Source organism: Solenopsis invicta, chromosome 3 (genome assembly GCF_016802725.1).
Source record: "Solenopsis invicta isolate M01_SB chromosome 3, UNIL_Sinv_3.0, whole genome shotgun sequence".
Classification (NCBI taxonomy): Eukaryota; Metazoa; Arthropoda; class Insecta; order Hymenoptera; family Formicidae; genus Solenopsis; species Solenopsis invicta.
The window spans coordinates 16,405,216-16,430,088 of NC_052666.1; the positions used below are offsets into that span (position 1 = coordinate 16,405,216).

At 39.7% G+C, this 24,873-nt stretch overlaps 1 protein-coding gene across 1 annotated transcript in view; it reads left to right on the forward strand.

The window, feature by feature from the left end:
- The first annotated feature begins 237 nt into the window (after window positions 1-237).
- LOC105202791 overlaps window positions 238-24,873 on the forward strand; it is a 153,811-nt gene continuing 129,175 nt past the window's right edge. Inside the window, 2 exon segments of the mRNA XM_039446872.1 lie at window positions 238-360; window positions 22,495-22,541. The gene's annotated coding sequence lies outside the window, so the exon portion shown is untranslated.

A 24,873-nucleotide genomic window follows, 5' to 3' on the forward strand; every position in this document is an offset into this window, starting at 1 on the left:
CTCTCTCTCTCTCTCTCTCTCTCTTTCTCTCTCTCTTTCTCTTTCTTTCTCTCCTTTTCTCTCCTCCTGTTTTACGCGGCCTACGCCTCTTTCTGTTCTCTTCACTTCGCTTCCCGTCGCCTCGATACCATCGTCTCCGTTCCGTTCGCGTGGATCCTTCCGAGATCAATGTATCCCGGTCTCCCGGTCTCTCCCCGGGTACTCGCGAGACACACATACATGGTAATACACAGTGCCACAGTGTGGAGTTGTTACCAGTGGGGAAAGAGCAAAAATTAGTTTACAAGCGGATGTGCCACGCACAACGACCGTCGTCCACCATCAACAACCACCGACCACTGGATAGCTTAGATTTATCAAGTAAGTGTATAGGATTCAATCTCATCTTTTGATCGTCGTCTATCATGATCGCGATGCCAGTCGATCAATGTGAAACGAAAAAACATATATGCGTGTGAACGAGGAGCAAGGTTTCAAAATCGTATAGGCATCGTTTTGCTGTTCATGTGCCTTTTGTGTAATGAATTATTAGATTCACTTTGACATGCACAAGAATCATAGCGTTTATGAGACAAGCAGATTTAAAATATAGAACTTTAGATCGTAACTCGAGTTTATGCACAGATCTGTGCATAAACTTGTGTGATTTTATAAGTCAACTCATTTTTACATGCTCTCTACGTTTAACAACAGGATACCTTCAAATTGAAGTAGACTTCTCTCTCGTTCTGAATCGTTAAAATTTGCATAATGTGTTTATTATGCCAAAAATTAATTTTTTCTTCGATAAATAACCTACTTGAAGAGAAAATGAATTTAATGTACGAACACACATATGCACATTTTGGTACGTGTAAAGAAGTCCGATATCTTTACGTCCACCAATTTGTTTCGAAAATTATAAGCTAAATAAATTTCTTTACCAATATGCACATCTAAGACAAAAATGTATATTATTACATAGTGAGGCGCGCTCTTTCATTTCGTTGCTCATTTTTTAAATATTTTCTAATATTTTTCCACTTAAAAATCTTTTAACTTAAAGATTTTTAAGTCGAGAGATTTCAATACACATTGCAACTGACTTAAAAATCTTTTTATAAATGTAACAGTATTAATAGTACATTTTCTATTTATTTTTATATTTTATATTAACACGTTCGCGCAATGCTCTCTTGTCGGTTTACTGTGCTCTGCATTTAATAGACAAGCTATTGACCTTTATGCTGGCATAAAAGACTTTTTGTACTCTCTCTCTCTCTCTCTCTCTCTCTCTCTCTCTCTCTCGACGCGCGGGCAATGTATTCTGAATATACACGAAGGCGCGACTTGTCGCGCGTGGATTGCCACGCCGCGGCTAAAATCGAATGTGTGTCACGTTCACCGCGGCGGTAGTGATTAGCAATCGGAGCACGGGTGCACCAATTACACTTGAAAAAGTCAATGTTACCGGGGAAGGTTTTCGTGTGGGCTTACGCAATCGCGGCGCGATTCAGCCCGTTATAACATTGTTCCGGGTTTATCCGGCTATAGAGAAAGTGCAGACCAGCCAGACATTGTCCTCTCTGCTCACTGTGTGTCCCATGGAGGTCGGATCCAAGGTAAACGAATACTCCGCCGGCGAAGCGAATTCGACTCGATTCGTATCTCGCGAAAATTACATTTTTCTAGAAAGCAAGTGTTCTGCAATTTTCTCAGACGCGTCTGACGTAAATAGCGCATCACACTCCTCTCGTATAATGTAACGTATAATTTTTTTCATCGACGATCTTCCTTATTAGCATTTAAAAGCTCAGGAGTTCCCGTTTCAGTGTGGACGCTTCGAAATAAAATGGATAATACGTGAATTAAATGTACCATAACTATATATGCTTTCCATTTCGCATCAAGATGCTGACTCTCACCTGGGTTGTTTAATGTTATTTGCAGTTTCATAAATAATTTATACGTGTACCGGAAGTATCGATCAAACGTACGACTTTATCTTACCGCTAATTATGAGATAAATAAAGCCGCGATTCTTTCCCTTGCCGGATATATGGAGAACACGGAATAGAGCGGTCATTAGTGCAGAGCGAAAAAATCTCCGACGGTTTTATCTCTCTCTCGTTAATTATCCGTCGCCGGTCAAAGCATCGCTCGTCTCGATACGATAAATATAAAACAATTACGCGCTATCGACGTCGCCATCGCGGCGGTAACGTTCATTAATTCGAAGTTACTCTCGCGCGAGTTAACTCGATTTATCGAGACGACTCGAATCGCCCGTCTCTGCGCGATCCCTTCCTCCTTTTTATTTTTTGCCTCCCTCATTTTTTTTCTCCCGGCGGGTGACTGTGGCTACGCTTCTCCGCGCGTGCAATATCGCTGCGCGCCATAAAGTGTCGGAGTCTGTAAGGCGACCGTGATTGCCTGACACGTCGCAATTGAATGTCATAACGCGATAGGCACGCTGCACAATACCGCGTGCGGCATTAAGCATTATATGCGTAATTTACGAAGGTTATTTACTATACAATTAGATAGCCCGCGCCAAGTATTACGCGCGCGAATACGGTCCGTGCACGGACGGTGCTGCGAACGCGTGTGCACACACGCGTACGCGCGCGCTCGATGCACCGCTCGATGCACCGCGCGGACGTGCATGGTAATGGTCCAAGGGTCTCATCAGTGGCACACACAGCGAGAGAGAGAGAGAGAGAGAGAGAGAGAATCCTCACTTTTTCCTCCGGCGTATCTAGGATAATATACGATATATACGGTGTAACGAGGTATGTAATGGGTAATAGTGCGTAATGATATAATGCGCACATTCCTCGACGTACGTCTGCTATAACAAACATTGTTAGGGAGAATGCGTCGCTCGCTCGCGCGTCAGGAGGTGCGCGCATCTCGGCGCGTGGTCCTTGATAGAAGAATTTGCGCTTCGCCGTTTGCGAACGAGAGCATACTAACGAGGCCGCGTGTTAGGAATGAAATTACGCGAGCGCATTAATTACGATTGTTGACCAGTTACGAGGCGCTTGCTTCTCTCATGGCCGTGCGAACGTGACGATCCTTCGACACTCGCGCTGATCGCCGAACGTTCCGTTATCGTACGGTATTTTTTTACGTGTTCTTTCTGCTGTTATTTAACGTATCCGGCGAGAGTGATCAAACGTTTCTTTCCTCGGATTGAGGTCGTTTAAAAAATATATGTATAATAGATCCGGAAGTGTTACTTCCCATCTTGGCAACCGACAAAATCAATGAAAAACAAATAAAGTATGTAAAAAGTCACGTTTAAAAAACTGATTTTATTTTATATTGTACGAATTTTATTTATTAAAAAAAACTAAATAATTTACAAATTTAGAATGTGAGTCTTCATTGACTTACGTATAATTTTTAAAAGTAATTCTTTTTAGTTGTAACATTTTTTTTACACATGTACGTATGATAAACTGCACTTTTTAAATATTGATCGAATCATTCTTTTATATTGAGTGTATCATAACATTGATACAAATTTTATGTTTACTGCTAAATATTAAATTTAAACTTAATCTGATTTGATAAAGTTAATGACGTTGCATTCTATTTGGAATTACGCAGCTTTCTAATTAGTTTGCGAGAAAAATTAATGTTGAACGATAAGAATAATCTGCAGTTAAAAAATAAACATTAATCTGTTGGTATTATCACTTTGGCTGTAGATAGTGATGAAAACATAGAACTTGCGACTTGGGCGTTTGTTTGATATTTGCACTATACGTACGTACGGTGTAGGTCCGTTTGCATTTATCGCGGATTCTAATGCATCTGCGTACTTGTCGAATGATAAAAGCGATAACGAGAGCACGCGTTAGGACCGAATTACGCGGGCATCTATACTATTCCGCGCTGAGAGTTGAAGATACCGTGAACATTGTCGGTATATTACGTGATAAGATATAGAACCCCATAAGGAAACTACTAGGGACCGGATAATTAGACTCTTTTTTTTTCGCTTGCTCTCACCCTCGACCAAACGAGCTGTGTTCGTATGTAGCGTATAATTGTCGAGTGCTATAATCGCGATTTGCAAGAAGATCCGCGCGAGAATATACTATCATGCGTCGATTATCTATAAACGTTCCTGCAGCACGAGGACTCTTTCCCCCCTCGATATTATATATATTAACTGATAAGTTATTATATATATTAAGGGATAGGTTATAAAATTTAATATTTGAGTTAAGAAAAATTAAAAGAGAGGCAAAAGATGGTCTGGTATTTGACAGACTCTAATGATTACGATTACTCTAATAAATAAATTCATATCTAAATGCGAGTTGAACTCAGGGAAATAGGTTCAAATTACTTAATAATTTATCTTTTTGCTTTTTGAATTAATATTATGGCAACGTTTCGCTTTATATCGAAGGCAAATATGAAACGTAAATTAGACAGGCTAGTACTGTATTGTATTTCAATTTACAAGTCGATTACTACAGAATACCAGCAAAACTTTCTTTCGTTCCGCCAATAATCCATTACGCGAACGTCTATTTGTTCTCGAGAATTATTAAATCCATACTTAAAGAAAAAATGCAAACAGCCAAAGGGTTCAAGCGAAGGCCTTCGCGAACGATGTTCTTGACCGGCTTTAATTTCAGCTTCAGTTGCAACGTCAGCCCGCGGCGGCGAGAATGCATTCGAATAAAACGTAAATCGCGGAAGTGTGCGCTATTGTTTGCGCACGGCTTATCCGAGAGCACGGTCCTAGTTTCATTGTATCGAAGCGTTATCGGCGAGAATGATAAACGTGACGAAAGATACGGGTAGATTAGTCTTTTCTATTGTAACTGCACTGCGTAATTCTTTTTTATAAGAAAGGATATATTTTATATAAAGGAATATATAAAATTGTTATATAATAAAATATTTAAGAAAACAAAAATTTTACATGAAAGTAACACAGAATTTTTTAAGTACTAGGAAGAAAAATTTAGTGCGTCCAGCACAAAAGTTGTTTAGGCATTTCAAGCAATGAAATATGTTGTTTTATATAACATAATGATATAAATACATGTAAATAAAAAAAATCTAAATAATTTTGTTCGTTAAAATGTTAATGTAACTAAACTTTTTATTATACAGGGTGTTTCCGAAATAGGTGGCCAAACTTTAAGAGCATATTCTACTTGTTGTAAGGATGAGAAAGGTCATATAAACATACTAAGAAAAAGAGTCGACTAAATTTTTCAACTTGATTTGTCCATTTCAAGTATTTATGTGTTTAATATATAGGGGAGACCGGGGCAAATCGTTAGACGGGGTAATTCGATAATTGGAAATATCTTTTTATGGGTAAATATTAAAAATTTACTTTAAACACTGTAAACACGTTCTAATGTAACGATGTTGCTAACAAAGTTTTGTTGGTAACGGCGTATTAATGTTGTAATAGTGAAAAATGTGTTTTGCGACAGTTGAAGTAATTTCTGATAGTTAGCATTTTTTTGAAATTTAAATAAGATAATAAGGTTTTTTTGAAAACCTTGAATGTATCGTGTTCAGTTGAATGTATTTAAAAATTTTGTGTTTACTTTTTGCTGTGTGATGTCTATTTTTGTCGATCATACGCAATAACTCGCACAGTTGATGTTGGGGCTATTCGTAATATTGAGCATTGGGGCGATTTGTTAATACTGATTACTAATGGCGCCTAATCTAAGTTGGGTAACCCTAACCCTTTGGCTGTGTTACGAACGTCTGCGCTACGCAGAATTAAGCATTGAGGTAAAGTTCTTCATTGATTTAGTTTAAACTTGATAATATTGTGTATTTCAATACATAGAACATGAATATGAATATAAAATCGACGCTCATAAGCAGGTAAAAAGTTATAAAGCGTTAAAAATTGGGGTGTGTGAAGTTGGCACCCCTATGGTACACAATCATAGTTCCGTTCAGAGTTCTGGATTATTTACAAGAAAAGGAAGAGTTCTTGATAGTTTTTACAAATAGTTCTGCTATTATAACAAAAAAAAATGAATTTTGAAAAATGGGGGTGCTAACTTCACACCCAAAAGTAGCACCGCATAGTTCTGAATAATTAATTTAATGCTTTTTAAGGAGTACTAGAGTTCTCCGTATAAAAAAAACTTTTTTGATTAAAAGAAAAAATAATAAAAAAATTTTTAAATGCATATCAAGTCCGAATAGTTCTGAATAACGCATACGATTCCTTTCGATGAGTTCTAGAGTTCTCTACATTTTAGAAACAGATCTGCTCAAAAAAGTAAAAAAAATCGCAATTGAATTCTCGAAAGTGATATGAAAAAAATGAAAGAAACATCAAAAGTATCAGTTTTATATAATTTTCTCATTAAGATTTTTGATAGAACTCCGCGACGCCTATTCAGAACTCTCAACAGAACTCCCAGAACTCTAAAAAAATTTTTTTACGATATCGACATTGTATTTTTAAAGTTCGGAAAAATTTTTTAAGAGTTCTAGTAGTTCTGTTGAGAGTTCTGGGTAGTCCTCGATGAGTTCTATTAAAAATCCTAATGACAAAAATCTGTAGGATTGAAAACGAAAATGTTACGGACGATCGCAGGTGCGTCGATTTTATATTTTCCGAGTGCGAAAAATTTTTTAAGAGTTCTGATAGTTCTGTTTAAAGTTCCGGGTAGTCCTCGATAAGTTCTATCAAAAATCCTAATGACAAAAATCTGTAGGATTGAAAACGAAAATGTTATGGACGATTATAGGTGACGACTTTATACTTTTCGAGTGCGAAATTTTTTTTAAGAGTTCTGGTAGTTCTGTTCAGAGTTCTGGGTAGTTCCCGATGAGTTCTATCAAAAATCCTAATGACAAAAATCTGTAGGATTGAAAAAAAAAATGTTACAGACGATTGTAGGTGACGACTTTATACTTTTCGAGTGCGAAATTTTTTTTAAGAGTTCTGCTAGTTCTGTTCAAAGATCTGAATAGTTTTCAATGAGTTCTATCCAAAATTCTAATAACAAAAATCTGTAGGATTGAAAACAAAAATGTTACAGACAATTGTAGGTAACGACTTTATACTTTTTGAGTGCAAAATTTTTTTTAAGAATTCTGGTAGTTTTGTTCAGAGTTCTGAGTAGTTCCCGATGAGTTCTATCAAAAATACTAATGACAAAAATCTGTAGGATTGAAAACGAAAATGTCACAGACAATTGCAGGTAACGACTTTTATACTTTTCGAGTGCGAAATTTTTTTTAAGAGTTCTGGTAGTTCTGTTCAGAGTTCTGGGTAGTTCCAATAAGCTCTATCAAAAATCTTAATGATAAAAATCTGTTTAGAAATAGTTTTGCCCGATAACGTAAAAAATGTCTGTGTTAAATTCTCAAAATTAGTATCAATAAAAGAGTTAAAACTTCAAAAAAAAAAAAAAACAGTTTTATGTAATTTTCTTAGTAAAATTTTTGATAGAACTCTGCAGTGCCTATCCAAAACTTTCAATAGAATTCTCAGAACTCTTAAAAAATTTTTTGCACTCGAAAAATATAAAGTCGACACACCTGCGATCGTCCGTAACATTTTCGTTTTCAATCCTACAGATTTTTGTCATTAGGATTTTTGATAGAACTCATCGGGAACTACCCGAAACTCTAAACAGAACTATCAGAACTCTTAAAAAATTTTTTGCACTCGGAAAATATAAAATCGACACACCTGCGATCGTCCGTAACATTTTCGTTTTCAATCCTACAGATTTTTGTCATCAGGATTTTTAATAGAACTCATCGAGGACTACCCAGAACTCTCAACAGAACTACCAGAAATCTTAAAAAATTTTTCCGAACTTTAAAAATACAAGGTCGACATCGTAAAAAAGTTTTTTAAGAGTTCTGGGAGTTCTGTTGAGAGTTCTGAATAGGCGGAGTTCTATCAAAAATTTTAATGAGAAAATTATGTAAAACTGATACTTTTGAAGTTTCTTTCATTTTTTTCATACCACTTTCGAGAATTCAATTGCGATTTTTTTTACTTTTTTGAGCAGATCTGTTTCTAAAATATATGGAGAATTCTAGAACTCATCGAAAGGAATCGTATGCGTTATTCAGAACTATTCGGACTTGATAAGCATTTTTTAATTTTTTTTTATTATTTTTTCTTTTAATCAAAAAAGTTTTTTTTATACGGAGAACTCTAGTACTCCTTAAAAAGCATCAAATTAATTATTCAGAACTATGCGGTACTACTTTTGGGTGTGAAATTAGCATCCCCATTTTTCAAAATTCATGTTTTTTGTTATAATAGCAGAACTATTTGTAAAAACTATTAAGAACTCTTCCTTTTGTTGTAAATAATCCAGAACTCTGAACGGAACTATGATTGTGTACCATAGAGGTGCCAACTTTACACACCCAAAAATTGACACTTGTGAAGTTAGAAAATCTGTCACACCGATGGTATAAAAAGACATGCGAACGTGTATGTTTGCATTTGTTTTTTGTATACCTGTATCTTTTTTAAATAAAATAAAGTCTTAACAACAGCTTTTTATACAGTTTTTCAACTTGAAACACAAATTTCGGGATATTCCCGGACTAGTTACGAATTACCCCGGGCTTGGAGTTATTCGTAATTTTTGGCATTGGTCGACATTTTTATATGTACTTCAAAGCAAGTACACTTCCATGTTCTATCTATACCGACATTGTAAAGGGGAAGATTTAACCTTTCAAACCGTCCTATGTTTCTTTTTTTTTTACTGAATATAAGACTCAGGAGACACAAAAGAAAAAAAGGTCTAACGAATAGCTCCGGTCTCCCCTATGTAGTTAAATTGAATATATAATTGCTTAAGTCATATACATAAATACTTGAACTGAAAAAATTTAATCGAATTGAAATTTAGTTAAGTTAATAATTTCTTGCAAAAAACACGATATTTATTTACTGTTAAAAATCTTTAATTAAGTAACATTGCTGAAGATATTAATTTTTTTTTTTTTAATGCGTCATGATACATAGAGAAAATCGTCTTTGCAAAGTGCACAAGCGTCTTCCATTTCCAATCTTTAACTCTTCGATTCTTGTCTTTCTTGCATTCGATCGGCGATGGTGGAGTTCTCGTTCAAAACATTCCTAAGAAATCTTGAATTAGTTTACGCGGTTAGATAAGTCGCGGGATAAATTGCCAATGACGGAAATCACCGCTACCGTCGCATCCGTTTCTCATTTAGCAATCGATACGCTGATATCGATTTCACGATACGGCGCTTCTTACCGCGGTCTACACGTCGATCGCTTTCCCACAAAACCGTTGCTTCTAACGTCGCGCGTAGATTCAATTAATCGGTATATCGCACAATCGGTCATCTGCAATCCGCGTAATCCGTATTGGATTATACGCACAGCACGTATTTAACATCGCGTGACATTAGTTTTGCAATTAATAGATAAATTATCGGGATTTCTTGGAACGTATCTATTCGTTCCCACGAGTCACGCGATAATGTCACATATATACCGCGCAATTTCGAAATCTCATCACGGTAGAAATCAATACCGTTATCGATATTCAACTAACAGATATGTCTCGACAAGCGTTTAATTGGAATTTGATTACAATGCAAATATTTGTCGAGCGATTTCTGAGAGACGGCAATATTTTTTACGACACATCGTACCGTTAGCAGAAACTTGACTTTAATTCTTTTCTCAATATCGCCAAGACTTTCGCTGGTCACAGGAATGTTTCATAATTATGGCGCGACATGAATATTTCGCATGTAAATATCGGCTTAAAATATAACACGTCTACGAGACTTACCTAGGTCGAAGCGAGTTCCCCGCGAGTTCCGTTAATAGCACTCGTCGATTTCCATATTCGATTGATAAGTCGTCGTATCCTAGGTTCACGTATCTCCCCACGATGTTCACGGTAGTCCGTCTAATGATTCCCATTTAATCGAGGAGTGTTATTAAAATATTAAGGAGGAGCTTCCTTTCTTTTTTTTTTACTTGAGCTATCGGAGCCAGAGTAGCGGAGCAGCGGGAGACTCGCCCGTCTGCCTGCTTGCCTGAAGCTTTTGCATCTACTTTCGATCGTAGAACCGGAAGATCGAGTCGCCTCTCCGCTCCGGTGCTCTCGAGGAAGGGAATAAGGAGTGAGTTTCCATGGCCCTCGTAAACGCCAATTACAATAATTACGATAACTGTGGCGCCTAGTCGCGCGCTGCCCGGCGCTACTTTTATCCGCGTTTAACCGACCCTCGCTCTTCCCTTATTATTAATCACGTACTTAATTAATATTCTGGGACGTTACTCGAGGTAGCGATTAGCCGCGGGGCGTGGTCGGCCCCAGTTAGCATCTTCTCTAATAAATGATATCGTATCTCCAATATATTCAACTCTCTCTCAGTTTTTATCAGCTAACGGTGTCAATTCGTTCAAATTCACTCCTTTTAATAAACGCTCTTCGCATCTTTTAATAAACGCGGATCTCCGAGCCGTTTCCTGAACGTGTTTTCTTGCGATTATTAATAATGCTCGTCCAGTATCAGTGACGGATCTGTTCGATAATCCATCTAATATCATTTCAGTGCAACTACCAAGTGAACTCATCGTTTTGCGAATTTATAATTCTATGTTTACGAAAAGTTTTATTATTGATGATTAATTAAATAGTAAATAATCTAATTGATAAATTAATTTATTTGTTTTACTGTAATATACAACATGGGTTGTTTTGTTTTCAAAATTAGGAGAAATAATTTTTAACTTACCGCAAGTGTAGATCTGTCATTAGCATGTAACGACGTTATTTCGATGAACGAAATTTCCGTTTTTGCTCCATGATAATGGACATCTCTAACGATGAATGCTGCAATATTATTTTATTACAAATCGGTCGATCGCCCCACGCGAGAGCGTGATGTGGACGTTTCTGCTGCAACCGAGAGAAATCGTTACGCAGGATGTGAGGTTTAATAACCGGGTCGGAAGCCGCTTAGGACTTTAACCGTGCGAAACTCGGTCGTCGTTAACGCGGATTAGATATTACTCTGGAGCGTGCACCTGCCATGCTGCGTGAAGAGAGAGCGTATCCGCGTGACCATAAGTGCCAGCTGCAGGTGCGGTGGCCTGTCTTCGCGTAATAAATCCAAGAGACAGTACCCGATAGTACAGCAGTTGTATATTGGTCTCCATATTGTGAACTACAATAAAACTAAAATTAACGGAAACTCCGTTGCGAAATTTGAATAAATATAAGTCGAATCAATCCATGGGATTAATATTTTTTTCATCTTGTAAACTAAATATTGACTTATTTATAAATTTACAATTAAAATATAGAGATATAATAATGTAAAAAGTAAATAATTTTTAAGATTTTTGTTCAGTTAAAGTACATTTTAAATTCCAGGAAGGAACAGTATTATACCCTTTACATTTAGCTGATTTTTAAATGAATAAATTAAGGCAGATTTCACATACGTGTGTACACATTATTACCCTGAACTTTCATCTCACGCGGATATTTTCCAATCAAAACAAGTTCAGTAACACGAACTTGTTCGATTGGAAAGCACCAGTTCGGTTGCGGAAGTCGTCTAGTCGTTCATCGTCTAGTCGTTCAGACATTACGCGTTCGTAAATATCTCTCATTATTGCATACGCTATCTGAGACATTGCCTCTTAATTGAGCAACAAAATCATTGCGGTCCGAATAACGGCGATAGAAATATCTCATTGCAAGGCGCACTTTCGTTTGAACGCGGAATCGAGCGCTCTCTCGAGAGACCGCTTTTCCATTTCGAAGTCGCTCGACACGCACGAACTCCTTCGAGTTCCGTTTCCTTAAAGCACAGGTATTAGTTGCATCTGTTCGACGTACACCTTGTGTTACTTGCCTCTTTTCTTACCTCTTCGACTTCGCGCGCGAAGAAGCGAGCGAAGCGCCGAGTTCTGCTCGCCTCTCCGCCTTCCCGCCTCTCTCATTATCTCATTCCCTCTTATTCGGTCTACCTTATTCGCCTCTACCTTCTCTATCTCTATCTCTCTCTTTTGCGCGCGCGGTCTCACCCAGATCCCGCGGATCACCCAGACGCGGTGGTTGAAACCATCCGGCATAACAACGGGCAAACGTAACCTGGTTCTGGGGATAAGACTTCTCTACCTTCCTATTATGGTTGTTATGTGCCCCGGGAAACACGCATACACACACACACACACACGTACACAGTTCCCCTGATATTTTTTCATTGCTTCGTTACCAAGAAACACCGCGTGTACTTAAAATGCGTACGGTCGCCCCCTTCCTTCTGCACGCGGCCGCATGTGCGTCTTTATGCATCTTCATGCGTCTGTGACCTTCTTCTTTACCCTCCTTTAGAACATCCCCCGACACATAAGAATAAGGTTCTTTTTCTAGAACCTTATTCTCTTATCATGGCTCTAGTTGATAAATCGTTAGAAAATTTCAAATAAAAATTAGCGAATATTGTATGTAAATATTTATCAGTCAATTTAATTGTTAAATTTAATTTAATTGTTTGTCTTTTTTTATTTGATGTTATTAGAAAATGCGTTGTAAATTGAATGAAATAATTGATGAAAATTTCAGTTAACTAAAGAATTAATTAATAGTCTCATGCAGTTTAACTTTACGGATGTTTCGTGCGCGGCCGGAAAGTTCGTCGACTTAGGGTTCCGCGGAAAGACAATAGATGCATTCTTTCTCGGTTCGAAGGAGGATAAAGCTACGCACGCGCGTCTTGCTCGCGTTGCCCTCGTTTCATTTTCACGTCGTTCGCCAGGCAATTCTACTCGTTTGACACAGTGCAGCCTTCGTGGGACGACCTTCGCGAATAATACCCACGTTCCGCAGCGAGCGCATAAAAGCGCCGGCGAATCGCGTAGCATATGTTCGTACTTTTAGCTACCCGTATGCGTGTACCCGTATGCGTGTGATTACTAAGTACAACCGGCTATTATTATTCCACGGTGAAATTAATTCGTGCGTATGTACTAGTCGTGTAATGCAGAGTACATACATTTATATTAACAGACCATTATGACTCCTTGAAAAATGTCCGTCATATTCGTTTTCATTTTATTCTCGGCACATTTTAAATGCATTTTCCTTCAAATTTTGCATCGATCTGCATTTCTATTTTTTTTAATTGATTTTTTATTTTTATCTTTTAAAAATAGTTTGTTTCGAGAAATAAATGAAAGCGTCATTTTTTTTATTAAATTTGTGTTAAAAATTCACATGCTTCAACGCGATCACGAATTTCTGCTTCCTTCTATTATTCTACATTCGATTTTTGGCGTTCACGCCCAATCTCCTGTGTTAAGAAAATAAGACGATCGAAAAACGGTACATCGTCTACTAATTTTGCCGCTGGTGGTTCAGAGAAACAACCGGCTTAATCTAGCCGGCTCTTACCGTGGTACGATATATACGTGGCGCGATCCGGTTTGCCCTCGAAGATGTAACCTTCCACTTCTTAGAAACTAAAGGAACCAATTTGCCGCGAAGGGTGCGGGTTAGCAGCGATCCTCTCCTTCTATTATGCTACAAATTAGCCTCAATCGAAGCGAATAGATCCGCCGCGGCTACGATTTGTTGATTATGAGCGAATGCCTGGGGGGAAACGTGTAGGTCTTTTCTGCTCGCGAGCAGAAAAGGACACAGGAGAGACGAAGGTCCTATTTCAGCCGCAGGGAAGGTCGGTGGGATCCCGATCGGAAATAATCTAATGGATCTTCTTGATCTGTGTGACATGGGGGTGGAGGGGCCTTCAGATCCCGCCCGCGAGCTTCTTGGAAAAGCGACGAACAAAGGACTCCTGCGAATCGCATTTGTCTCGCTTGACGTTTTACGACGAAGATAAACGGCTTGAAAAGTCTCGTATGTCAGAGATGAATGTATCGATAGGTACCAATAAAATGATCCAAGTACAAAACATCGTATTTCTACATTATATCACACGCATATATACATATATACGAGAGAAAGGTAGTACGTGACACATATAAAATTTACATCAATATCTATTTATAGCATACAGATACAATATTATTTTTTAATAGTTTTTTTAAAGATAATTAAAAATTGAAAACTAAAGCAAACTAAACATTTTTAATTATTTAAAAAAAAAAACATTCCGTCTGTGTTATATGGCAGGCGGAATACCAATGGCGACTGAATTAACTTACACGAGAATAAGGTTCTAGTTGCAACGTTCTCTCTAAGCATAAGTGACACGGATATTCGCGTTATGGAGATTTAAATGTCTTACGCAGTCAGTTAAGATCTCTTATATTGTGACGAATGTGACATACTTTCACCCGGTCTGACCGGAAATCTTACGGCCAACCGGTTGATCAGCGACCTATCACGCACGCTTGTAGATTCAATGGTACCTTAATCAACGTATTCAGGGTCAATTTAGAACCTGCAATCTGTTTCGTCCATAATATCATTATATCGGAGAATCAATTCTCCTCGCCACGAATACTTTTTTTTTGCAATAATCTCGCGTTAATGGTTTTCATAGCCCATACAAGTCCATAAATCATTGTCGCAGGAAAGTAAGCTAATAATCGGTATTTTTTGCGTGTGTGCAATTAACCGCGTTACGAAACGCTCTCTTTCACCTCAGTCGATTACCACCGATTCGAATTATTGTACGATTTGTGCAACGTAGCTTAGCAAAGTCCATACGACAGACTGTCATTCTTTTGGCTAGCCTTTGCCAGTTACCGTAGATGAATTGCTCCAGATGAACGGACCAGATAACGCCTGCAGTTCGTGTCGTATAATCATGTTGTGTTCGACTATCACGCAGTCCGTGTAGAAAATGATTCATGCGTGCCGCGTTAGCATCGCCGTGATTCTTATTCCGTTTTTATTTTTTATCAGTTTGGACAGCTATGTGTCCTTAAATTTAGCACGTACACGCATCTCGCTTGCCGTATTGCTTGCGTAATTAATAGCTCTTTATCGAGCGTATGTTTCGACACGTCGAACATGCAACCGGATTATCCATCAACGTAGCAATAACATGATCTACAAAAACATGTTCCAGTACCGTATTTAAATGTCTTCTTTTTGACATATTGGCATGCATGCGTACATGCTATTCGCATGTGTCGCGTGGCGTTATGATTTTGACAGACTTCTTTATTCGGACACGTAAATAGAAATAAAATTTAAATGAAATGATTATCTGTAGCTGACAAGCAGAAGGATGTACATTTCAAATTCCATTTTTTTTTTTTTAAGAATTATTTAGAATGGAGTTATTTATCGAAGAGTTATTGATAAAAGATTGCAAACGAATAATAAAATATTTACTTCTTAATTAATGAAAATTACTATAAAACCTTTTGAATGTCGCAATGTTATATATGGAATATTTAATTTTATAATGTTGTTTTATTATGGACAGTCGTCAGAAACTCGTCAGCAAATCTGCCATTAAATAATAACGAGGCAATTGCACAGCAACGTGTACTTTAATTTTTGCATCTTACTTAAGCACGTCGTGATAATGTTAACAGCTACCTACGGCGATTTTTGCTAACGAACTTTTGATTACGCTAATTATTTGCCGCGTGTTGGACGTCGCAGATCACGAAGTGCATTCTCTGATCGTTTCTGCGGTCAATAATCAAGATGTTTCGATTGCGAACCGCGCGTCCGACTCGAGTAGAGAAACCCGTGAAGCATCTTGTCTACCGAGTATACATTTATACACCGCACGTAAATGGATTTAATAACATTGCTGCGAGCAAGATTGACAGCTGTAAACGAGCGCACATTGCAATATTGCGAAGCAGTGCGTTAAGTCGCTCTGTGTTGAGCAGGAGCTCTCTCTCTCTCTCTCTCTCTCTCTCTCTCTCTCTCTCTCTCTCTCCAAGCATCGCGAAAATTATTTCCACGTAACCACGCCTTTTTCATTATCATAATTTTCTATGTGAAGTCTGTGTATCTTTCGATGTAAACAAATAGAGACAAACAAATATGATTCGTTATTTCGACAATCAAAAATAAACGCAGTCTCAAAGTATGTTCTATCGGGAGAAAGCAGACAACGTTTCGAAAGTTTCTTACTTCCTATGTTGCTACATATATCTATAAGTATATAATTTTTTAATTCAAATCAAGAAGCTAAAGAGCCATACGCGAGATCTTATATCGAATTTGATTGGACTGCACTAGTACACACTGGTGTATGTACATTAAAGTCGTCGCACTCTGATCTAATCTAAATGTACAAATAAAATGCACATGTCTTGAAATGGTAAAGTATATATTTTATCAAACAGCACTAAAAAGGATATTGAGAATTTCGTGATTTAATCTGTTTATATATTTATGTAACACACCTTATGTCGATTTGTGTACGACGTAACTAGTATATTGCATACAAATTACATTATGAATAATATGTGGACATGCACTAAGAACTAAGGCTCTATTAACTTCTTGATTTAAATTATTGAATTTTCTTCTTCCGAGTCTTGAGTACATTTTTGTATATAATTTTTTATTTTATACAAAAATTTACAAAGATTTTTATATTAATTAGTCTCCTTTTGCTCCTTAGACTTGTATTTTTTATTTGTGTCGTTTCCATTATCCAAATCCGTCCTGCCCTGTGTTTGTACCGAGAAATAGTCCCGAGTGAAGAAATCTGATTAGATTCCTGTCTCATCTTCTACAGGGAGATGAGGGAATGCTGAAGCTCCTCCCTTGATAAAAAAGACATATGTGCATTCGTAGAGATCGTAGAGACGTTATCGCGTCGTTACGCGCTCGAGCGCACCCGGCAAAATAACTTTCAATGAAATGGCAAAAATGGCTCGTTTATTTTCTGCTTCCGATATGTCGGCTGCAACCTGGCTACTCCTCTCGGCGACACGCGGTGGGTTCAGCGTGACTCAGCGCGACGACCGCGGAATATCGTCGATCGGTCAGGTTCGTAGCGAGCAACGCTCTATTTGTCGAGAAATGTCAACCGCATTCTGCAAGAGCGATCAGCGAACATTCGACACAACGCCTACGATCGTCACTTGTTTTTTCCATTGTTTGAATGATATTCCGAAACGTCCTCGCGAACAATGAAGAATATTCGCACTTGGTCGTGACTTTTAGAGCGTGCAGTCGGTCCTTGAATTAATCTCAGTGCAATGATGTGTAAAGCACTTTTTTTTCTCGTTACAAGCATCTGCATCTGATTCGTCTGCCAGAAAGTAATGTACCAACTCTCTAAATCTGAATCAGTGAAATCTTACTGTTTTGCAGTATTATAACTGTGATCATCAGTAATTATTCACTGTCTTTCAATGAATAATACATTAATTCCGATTTGGAGAGTAAATTATCTCAAAACAGGGCAATCTTTAAGATGCAGAGTTTTAATGTGATCGGCTGTGATTGACGAAAGTTCGGCTTTAGCGCTTTGATGCGTTCGATGCGGGGAAGACGCATCGCGCGGTTCGCTTGCGCATCCATGCGAAATCGCCCCGACTGCGTTCTCCACGCCGACAAAAGTGAGTTTGCCTCCCACGCAATATTAAGTTTAATACTCTCCTCTGCAGGCCATTAGTGTCGATCGTTAGGCAGGTCTGTCTTACGTGCGGAACAGAAACGATCGTGCGCGCGATCCGCCGCGAATGGTCCAGGTATCTCGTGCGCGCCTCTCCGGGCTCCCTCGACTGCGAGTAACTATATCGACCTTTACTGTGCACGCGCGCACGCATGGATGCATTCACGCCGGGCGTTTTGCTGCACGCAGCGCGGTCGCGCTCTCGCAATTTATGTAGGACTGGGCTTCGAAATTGTCCGTGGAGAATGGTCCTTATATGCATAATCATTGGTATTACTTAAGGTACAAAGAAAACCGAGGAGTCCGTGATCAATCTCGCGCTTTGTCTCCGTACAATATCTCGGACGTTTCTCTTTATGTGCTGCACGCTCCATTCACCTCGTGGCATGTTCGTAAATATTTGATTTTGCTTTTACAAACGAATATCTCGTTTAGTCCCATCGAGATTGAACTAACTTGGATTAAAATTGATACGATTTCGGCATGGAGTCAATCTTTCCAGGTGCTGTCCGAAAGATCATAGCTCGCGCACCGATTGCCGCGCGCACGCGAACATGTAGATCGCTTTCGTGAGTCTACATAATTGAAATCCGGATTCACAATCCTCGGTTATTCGAGAATCGAGAGGGAGATAAAGCGATAACCGCGATACGCCGACAGACGTGCGTGTCTAGGCGCAAAGGACGTGGAAGAGGCGCATAGAAGAGAAAAGGAGAAACTGGGGCCGGAGATATACCGAAGAGACTCTATTTCTTTCCTCCTCTCTCCCTGCGCTTCTTTCATAGCACATGAATGAACACCGAGCGGAAGTAGGTTACTATTACGTCATGCACGGTACGTTCACGGAGCAGCCGGATAGTTTCGCGCCCATATTCGCCCAGATCTTGGCGATAGACTGCCGCGGAGAAAGTAATTAGAGAGGCTGGGAGGGAGCATAGGCGTAGTTTCCGCTCTGCTAAATTCAAGGTTACCTATTGTCGGTCTGGCCTACCATGGCCGTGAATCCCTGACTCTTCTTCCTCGAGCTGGAGCCTCGGAATGTGGTTAATGCACATGATCCACATCGTCGTTTCTAGGTATCGGTATTTTCTAGAAAAAATTTGGAAAAATTTCAATACTGACAAATTTAGAAGTAATTGGAATCTCAAATGATTATAAAATCATTAAGTAAAATTTATTGAAAGTTTAACGCAAAGTAATGATCTTGCGTCACGAAGAAAAGATGGGCCAAAAGTGCAAGTACTTGGATGAGAAGTCGATATGAAGTTAGTGAAAAGGCGGAAGCGAGGCTAGATATACTATCGTGCGATCGATTTTATTGCCGCACGCTTTTTTCGATCGTTATTAAAGACGCCGATATATAGAGGAAGTTTGGTATTAACTCCTTAACGGTCTTACTTTACGTGCGTTCGCGATATCCTCGTTTTACGTCCAATAATTGTGCAGGTTTATTCGATATCTCGTTGGATAATATTTACGACGACTATTCGGCCAACGCGATTTATTACTTCTTAGCCGCGGTATAGTTATTCATAACCACGCGCGAAACGTGCGCGCCGTGTAAATTCACGTGCGTGAATGCCGTCGGGTTGTCGGATTATAATATCTCAATTTCGCGGAAGAGATACGATTAGGCCGATCGTTCCACCAGACACGCGGCTCGTGTTGGTATACGTGGATCGATTGTGCCGGATTGGCGGTCTACCATTAATTTCGCGATAGTCAAAGCAGGTCGGGCGCGCGCAACGCGAGACGCCGCGCCGCGCCGCGCCGTGTGCTTTGTCGTTTCGCGATCGGTCGGAACCTTTCGGTGCACAGACGGAGCAGGAATTTAACGACCGTGTAGGCGACAGTGAAAGTAGCGTTACTTAATACCTTATATCGCGACTCGTAAATAACAATAAGGCCGTGTATGTGTTCAACTGGATCGGCCGACTTTTGTCGCTCCAGCGCGGCGCGGCGGTTGCATTGGCCAACGTCGGGGCGCAATATGAGATGCGAAAAGAATCACTCGGCATCGACTGCACGGTGACGCGCGCGCAGAAAATACTCGCTTGATTTCGCAAGGTTTTTACTCGAGAGTAGGTCAGAAGGATGTCAAACCCAAAAATTTATTTTTGTGCGAGAAACCTACGAGCTGGAGTGATGCGGATCTGAAACGATGCGGACATGCAGTTTCAAGATGAAGTACAAAAATGTGAACCCTTATCATAAAAACGGTCCTTCGTCTCTATCATCCTGAGGATATCTCGAATCTGTTCATTTTTTCACTTATTTAAAATAATTTAAAAAAATTTTGGACATATACTTTTTCAGCTTTCTAGAACAAATGTTGAAACTTTACTTGGAAAATAATAAAATATAGTATATAATTTAAGTAATAACCAAAATAATTATAAGTTGGATAAAAGTGACATTTAATTTAAAAGAAATGTAACTTTTTATAATAAATAAATATAAAAAAGTAACTCTAAAATTGATTGGACACGGAATACCCAGGATAGTGGGAAAAGCGTTAATATCTGGAAATGTGTTCCGCTTTCTCTTTTCTTTTGTCTCACGCTTCAATTTTAATGCTTTAGTATTATGTAATCTCGATTATACGAGCTGAGTGGTCTCTTCGTATTCTCGGACAGCCAGCCTCTCTCGCAACAGAGAAGGAATAAATCTCCCCGTCTATCTTACACTACTACGTAGCTAGAGGTTTAATATCACTCAAACGTCACGCGTTTTTCTCTCCGCTTATTACGCTGTCGGGAGATCATCGTCATTTAATGTAGATCATCGGCAGGCGCGACCTTCGCCGAGGTGGCTCTCCGTTCATTAATAAAAAGAACGTGCCGCGCGGCGCACGCATTTCTCCGCGCTGATCTTGGCCTGGCGCCGTGTAAATCGAGGACCCCTTAGTCGTGCACTTGCCAGGCCCGAGGAGACAGGTTTCAAGGCTGCGACGACCGATCATCGTCTTACCGGGGAGGGTTCTCTCCTCCCTCTCTCTCTCTCTCTCTCTCTGTCTCTCTTCTTTCTTTTCTCCGTCCCTCGCGCACGGATCGCAAAAAAGTCGCGGAGATGTGTGCTGCAAGAGAATATAACGTAGACGATATATCGCCGGCTTATCATTTTATTCGTAGAATGTAGAAAAGTGAACAGGCGATTTCTTGGCCTCGCGTAAGAGATTGCTTCTTACGAGGCGTCTCGCGCGGATACGAGCATCTTCTCCCTTCGCGAAATGTTTCTTTGTGTTCTCTCGCGGAGGCGTTTCGAACGCGCCGCTTGGTACTTAAGGGATAAGTCGAGTATTCTTGTCTATCCTTCTAACGTTATATCGACGAATTATCGATGATATAAATTAATGAATTTGAACGTGTCCCTTATCTCAGTCACTTACACAAAACTTTTAGAAATTGTTCATTTTTAACTCGCATAAAAATTCCAATGTTGCGCTTGAAATAATACTGGAGGAAAAATTGCATGGTATACCAATAAATTTTATTTTATTTTAGAAATGTATATTAGCTACTTAGATATTGTATGTACAGGATTAAGAATGTATCTCCTATGTATGTACATATTAAATTTTTCATTCTTAAACGTTTCAATCGAGATGTGATTTCGATATGTAAATGATATGTCTTCGTTTCATATAAATTATATTTTCCGTAATGCCGGCTATATTTGTATTCTGACTCACGTTGCTCCTATGATTTAAAATTTGTTAGAAAAACCGGTAATAAAACGGCATTCTCTTTCAACTGCACGATGCACAATTCTATGATGCAGCGCTGACACACGCGGCTATTTATACCACGGCTTCAATGAGGAGACGATAGCGGGATAATTACATAGAGTTCAATGTTCGTCTCATTGATATGTGAAATGGACTCTTCTATCTAATTATAGCCATTAATGCCGAGGCTCTTTCTTATGCATTTGTAATGTCGTATACTCCGAGGAGTTTTTATAGCAGTCGCAATATAAATGTCAATGACATATAAAAAAAAAGGATATACTACTTATAATGTGCTGTAGGAAAAGTGCGCGATTTCTCTCATGGAATAAAAATAGAGATAATTACTGATGCTAAACCGCAGAGTCTAAGGCAAAGACATTACTTCTGCGATCTAAATGTTATCGGATAAAAATTCATTTACAAATGTTATTTAAATTATTATTCAGTAATGTATCATTATTTAACCTATTCAGAAATATAGATCTACGATGATGTAGGTAATTGACATGTAATTGAATGTCTTTTTAATTAGTTACTTTACTAATTACTCAACTCAATTAATCGCATGCACCGTTTACATCCCGGATAATACGCTTGTTTCCACATTAATTTGTAATGTAATTAATGTGCAGCTGCGCTCTTCCTCCGGGAAATGTGTCACGAAAACCGAATGCGAGTGAGCGTGCATCGGAAATTCCGCAAACGCATCCGCGCATCGTGCGCGTAAAATGTCAAGGTCGCGGTGACGTTCTCTCGACTCTCTTAGTGTAGCGTGCTCATATTATCCATATGAAACATGTCTGATATGGAAGACCGAGGTTCGAGGATTGTGACTCGAACGAGTTTCTTAATATAAATAGAAATATAAAATGTAGCCAAAGCTAAAGGAGCAATTATGATACAGGTATTGAAGCGAGTGTTCAATTAAATGTGTTCTTATCAATTAAAAGAGATATATTCAAAGACTAATTAATTGAGATACGTTTACATGGCTTTCTCAACTTGTAACAAACGAACACCTCTTGAAAGTATCCCGAGATGTAAAAAAAATAGATTATGGGATAAAGAGAGTGTAAGAGAGACATAGGGGGAGGGGGGGGGAGAAGAAGGGCAGCTCGTCTCTGAAGCCAATGTAGCTGTCTAATCTGACCGTTTCTCTGTTCCGTGTGTAGGTGCTGCTGGGCGCCTTCGACACCTTCGGCGATATGTATAACGGCATGTAAGCCGCCGTTTTACAAAGTTAAGGGAATTCGATCTCCGGCTAGTATAGAGGAACACGACGTGCGTAACGACGTCGGGGGACGTTGTGCCTGGAATTAATCATCGGCACCTTCTCTCGCGGCACCGCGCTCGTTGTCATGTGAATGGCGTGTAGATGTGTTTGCATACCTACCTACGCGCTGTGCTCCACGTTACACGGGCCGGGCTCGCGTGTAACGCGCACGGTTGAGATGAATAATTTTCGTATTTAATTAATTGCGATTTAATGGACGATAGGGAACGTAACGGGACGGCCGTTATGCGCGTAAGACTTACTGTGCAGGTTATTAAACGTTTGCTTTTTCTCTCTCTCTTTCTGCCGAGACTTTTAAGAGACTATTGCCGAGATTGTAATCGGCTTGGAAGGAATCAATTTTTCGAGCGAATAAAGCGACTGCCACGTCGACCTCGGCGAGTTTGCGTTTTCACAGCGCACGCTGCTAATTGATTTTAATTGATGGCTAATAATCGAACGGGCGCGTCTTGCAACGTCTGAGTTTGTTAGTATGTATATTTGCTCTCAGTTTAATTAATCGCGCATTAAATATTGATTGCAATGCAATGCGCGCGCATGATTATAGTTTCTCGCGAACCGTAGTGATCGATAATCTCGTTTAAAATTGTTATGTTCCCTGCTGTCACGAAAGGAATTCTTTACACACGCGTGTTTCATAAATTAGAATTGAGAAATTCGTATTTGTCCGAATTTCTGGAGTGATATAAAACCTTCCAAATATTAAGATCAGTTTTTTCATGTATAATAACGTCATGGCTTCTTAATGAATGATATGATCGATGATCGATGATATACTAAAATCCAAATATTTAATTGATTTTATTTCTTAGCAATTTCTTTCTTTCCGTTGATTTAAATTAAAAAAAAAAAAAACTGAATTTTAGATAGTAATACCGTTCTTCTCGTTTATACGTAGTGTTTCATCACACGATGCCAGATCGCTTAGCGTTGTGCACGCGCCTCATACGTAGAGGCGTTTTCGTACTTTACGAGGATACTTTTAACGGGTGAGGGTGTCGAGGACCTCTGGCGAGATCTTTTCATGCGGTTCCGTTCGTGAGGAGCGAGAGAGCCCAGGTTTATCTCGAGGAGGAGAGGAAACCCGGCTCTTCGCGAACACAATCTCGTGCTGCTCGTGCACACACGCGCGCGCGGATAACACGCTTTACAACTCCCTCTCACCCTCCTCCCTCTCTCTCTCTCTCTCTCTTTCTCTCTCTCCGGCTATCCCTTTCTTTTGCGCTCGTGGCCGTCGTCTTGACGTCCTTTTCCGTTTCTCCTGTCCTCCTCGCCTCGCCCCGCGTTCTCGTTCCGTCTTCCTTCGGTGCTCGAAGCCGAGAGCTGGTCCTGCTATAACCCGGAGTCGGCTGACGGTCGCCCCATGTATGGCAGCTTGTTTTATGCTGCCTGCATCGCATTGCGATGCACACCGCGCAAGCGAGCGCGGCTTAGCCCGTTGCTGCATTTCGGTCGAAACGCGCACGCGATATACACCGTATCGGCCCCTCGGTCGCTTTTAATGCGCGGGCCATGGGCGTGTGTAACACGGTGGCCAAAGCCAGTTGCATCGCGATCCCCGTTCAAGCGTCGAATATTCGATGGTCAGCTAGCGGTAAAAGATCGGTGGAGAAAAGAACAGGAATCGAAACTCGTTGGAAACGGTATAAACTTCGACGCTCTCAAATGTTGATGTTGCAATTGCGTGAATATCTCTGAACACGCATTCGCAACAATGCACAATGGATGGCCAATCTTCCGGGGGTACTTTCGAAACGTTTACGTAATACGTAGAAAATAAAAATTCTTATTTACAATCCGCCAGAACTGTCGGGCGGTTCGGTTTCGTTTTTTGCCTGGCTGCTCGTATTTAAGAAACAACCTCGAGCTTGACAAGATGTCTCCCGATATTTCCCGATATTCCATAATTTGTTTTTAATATTATGCTAAATAGATATGCTTAACTGGCATAAAATATAAATTACGCACAATTTATTATAAAATATAATAAAAAAAAACCGCGTACACAGTAATATTACATTTTACGAACAATATGGCAGCACCTTTTTAAGCTCGCTCCAGCGAACGGCGGAAAGGTCCAACTTTTTGCGATGGCCGAGCCACACGTGTCCACGAACGGATGGACGAACTTTTCGCGCACGTTCCTCGGTGCATACTCGGTGCAGGAGGGAGGGAGGAGGGAGGCAGGCGAGAAACGGGCGCCCCGACCGCGACGGCGACTTCGAAACGCGCGTAATGGCATTCCTCGTTCTCAGCT